This window comes from Bison bison, unplaced genomic scaffold (assembly GCF_000754665.1).
Source record: "Bison bison bison isolate TAMUID 2011002044 unplaced genomic scaffold, Bison_UMD1.0 scf7180017864508, whole genome shotgun sequence".
Classification (NCBI taxonomy): Eukaryota; Metazoa; Chordata; class Mammalia; order Artiodactyla; family Bovidae; genus Bison; species Bison bison.
In genome coordinates this window covers 8,590,550-8,594,323 of record NW_011495064.1, presented here as the reverse complement: position 1 = coordinate 8,594,323, position 3,774 = coordinate 8,590,550, and positions in this window count along the sequence as shown.

Genomic DNA, 3,774 nt, shown 5'->3' with positions numbered 1-3,774 from the left:
CCTTCTCCAATGCATGAAAGTGAAAAGTGAAAGTGAAGTCGCTCAGTCGTGTCCGACTCTTCGTGACCCCACGGATTGCAGCCCATCAGGCTCCTCTGTCCCTGTGATTTTCTAGGCAAGAGTACTGGAGTGGGGTGCCATCGCCTTCTCCAATGGAGACAAAAAGTGCTAGAGAACAGTAGCACAGGTTAATTAGCAAAATAATGACAATCTCAGGTGAGAAGAGGCTACTTTGAAGGAAAAAAAGTCAAAGTTATACTGTTTGTAAAGAAAAAATGTATGCAGCATGATTATTTTTGTCTTTATTTTTAAATAATCAAAAATTGCAAATTGGAAGTTGCAAAGAGAGGTCAAGGAAATCCCTTATAACCTTCACATGGTTCCCCTCAATGGTTACAACTTAACTGATTATAGTACAATATTAAAGCCTCAGAATTTTTATTATTGCAATGTGTGCTATGGGTCTGTCATTTGAGAATGTGTGTGTGCTCTCCGTCCTGTCCAACTCTTTTGTGACCCCATGTACTCCCCTTTACTCCTTCCTCTCTGGTAACCACTGCTCTGTTCTCTGTGTCTATGTATTTTTGGTTTGATTTAATCATTTATTTATTTTTTATTATTCTGCAAATGAATGAAATCATATTGTATTTACTTTCTCTGATTTATTTCACTTAGCATAATACCCTAAAGTTTATTCGTGTTGTTGCAAATGGTACATGCCATGTCTTTTACAGTGCAGTAAATATTCCATTTTATATACATATAAGTGTGTGTGTATGTATACACTGGGCACTCTGTTTCCATACTTTACCTATTGTAAACAATGCTGCAATGAATATAAATGTGCATGTATCTTTTCAAATTAGTATTTTGGTGTTCTTTGGGTAAATATGCAGAAGTGGAATAGCTGGATCATATCCTTAATTTTTTCAGTTCAGTTCATTTCAGTTGCTTAGTCATGTCCGACTCTTTGTGACCCCATGGACTGCAGCACACCAGCCTTCTTGGTCCATCACCAACTCCCAGAGCTTGCTCAAACTCCTGTCCATCAAGTCAGTGATGAAAATCTCTATACTATTTTCTGGGCTTCCCTGGTCCTCCTGCCAGTGCAGAAGACTTGGGTTCAACCCTTGGTCAGGAAGATCTCCAGGAGAAGAGAATGGTAACCCACTCCAGTATTCTTGCCTGGGAGATTCCATGGACAGAGGAGCCAGGTGGGCTATAGTCCACGGGATGGCAAAGAATCAGTCATGATTTAGTGTCTAACAAACAACACACTATTTTTCATAGTGGCTCCATTGCACCACTATGTTATGAATCCCAGCTGACATTTTTGAAGCTCTTTTCAAGAAAACAAAACACATTGAGCAGTGGCTTTTAAAGAGCAGGAAGAGAGGAAACCAGTTACGGAAATATGGAGCAAAACTCTCGTCTGGCATCAGAGAACTAGAGTCAGCAGAGACCTCAGACAGACAAAACACTGCCACACTTCACTCTCATGGAGTTCCTTAAACTCCATAAAATGAAAAATTAACAAAATGAGCAGGATACAAGCCCTAAACTGAAAAACTGACCAACTTGCGAGGTCACGTGGTTGACCCCATCCCTTAACACCCAGTCTCCTGCCATCTGACACTTTGGTTGCATCACTGCTTGTCTGCAGCTCACTTCTACATAAGGCTGCTCAGCCGCTCCTCTATAACTCCTGCTATGCCCTCTGAGCATGGACTGTGACAGCAACACCTGGGCACCTGCATAGTGAGGATTAACGCAGGTCTGCATTAACTTCTGCTGCAGGTCTAAGCTTTCCCGAGCACCTCTTACTTGAGTCCTTGCTCTAAGTCAGGGCTAATACACTATTTTTAGTTCTTCCATACACTTAAACTTACTGTAGCACCTTTTTAATTCTTTGGTGTAGCACATACAATTATCATTTCAGTAATGTATTTTGTGTCCACCTAGGTTTTAATAATACACATTTTAACTTTGAAATGTTGCTGCAATTTCAAAATCAGTGCTTTGTTGCCTTCATCAGTGGCTCTAGCACTATTAGCTCTATTATATCAAAGACTGACAACATTCCTCAGAAAATAATGATTAGCTAATGCTCTTTCACCCTCTAGGTACTAACATTCAGTCCCAGATTTTCTAATAACAACTAATGTGAGGGCTTCTCTACTGAAGGTAAAATAGTCAAGATTAAATGCTAGTGTCAGACACGACTGAGTGACTAACACTTTCACTTTTTAGATTTCTTACTTATTTGTGAGGAATGAAGCATGGTTGGGGATGAACAGAATATGAAATAGACACAGAAACAAACATTTCCAGAAACATTGATTATAAATTTTACAATGAATAACTCTGAAATATCATCTGGAAGCCACTGTTTTATTTTGAAGTAATATTTAGTAAATAAATGTAGTTTCTAGAACTACTACCTGGGCTATGAAAAGATAATTCAAAATAATTATAACTAATAAAAATGATAGGATAAAATGTTGCTGGGGCTTTAAATATATTAAATCATTTAATTGGAATTCTGCAACTTCAGCAAATATGACTCTTTTCTGCCCATTTCTTTTAGGACTTGTTTTATCACATTTAATTTTACATTTAATGATCAAACACAATTTCATTCTGAATTTTCTCATAGTGTATTCCTAAATAAGCACTTTATGAAGTTTAAATTCTTATTTTCTTCACTTCAGTTCAGTAGCTCAGAGAGTCCAACTCTTTGCAGCACGCCAGGCTTCCCTATCCATCACCAACTCCCGGAGCCTACTCAAACTCATGTCCATCGAGTCGGTGATGCCATCCAGCCATCTCATCCTCTGTCATCCCCTTCTCCCACCTTCAACTTTTCCCAGAATCAGGGTCTTTTCAAATGAGTCATTTCTTCGCATTAGGCGGCCAAAGTATTGGAGTTTCAGCTTCAGCGTCAGTCCTTCCAATGAATATTCAGGACTGATTTCCTTTAGGATGGACTGGTTGGATCTCCTTGCAGTCCAAAAGACTCTCGAAAGTCTTCTCCAACACCACAGTTCTTTTTTTTAAGTCTTAATACTAATTTATATATTCTCCAATGTTGGGGACTTAGAAGTTACCAAGCTTTCAATGTTATCAAGTTTTCAATGCTAGTCACACTTTAAAATATTTCCTAGTTTTCTATTGTGAACTTCAGCACAACCTGATCATAGTTAACAATAGTTTTTGATGAATAGAAGAGTAGTATCTATAACTTAATGTTCTCCCTGGAGTTACAGGGGTTATTTCTCTTAAATGATTCTATGGACTTTAATCCTGAAACCTACTTCATTTTTATAGAGAAGAGTTCTTTGGGTTTCCAAGTATCAACTATGTTCTTCACGTTTCACGCAGCACAAATACTGGATGCTATTTAGGGAAGGTATCTTCTAGAATGGCAACTTAGCAGAGATAGTTTCAAGGTCAATACCAGGATGTTAATGTGCCAATTCTGCTAATTGCTGCCAGGAAATTACATCTGCCTTGGGAAGGGAAGTTTGTGTGGACCTGGGTTTCTAAGGTTTGTTGTTGCTGTTGTTTAGTCACTAAGTCACGCCCAACTCTTTGACAACCCATGGACTATAACCCACCAGGCTCCTCCATCCATGGGATTTCCCAGGCAAAAATATTGGAGTGAGTTGCCTTTCCCTCCTCCAGGGGATCTTCCCTACCCAGGAATCCAACCCACGTCTCTTATATGGGCTGGCTGATTCTTTATCACTGAGCCACCAGGGAAGATTTCTAAGG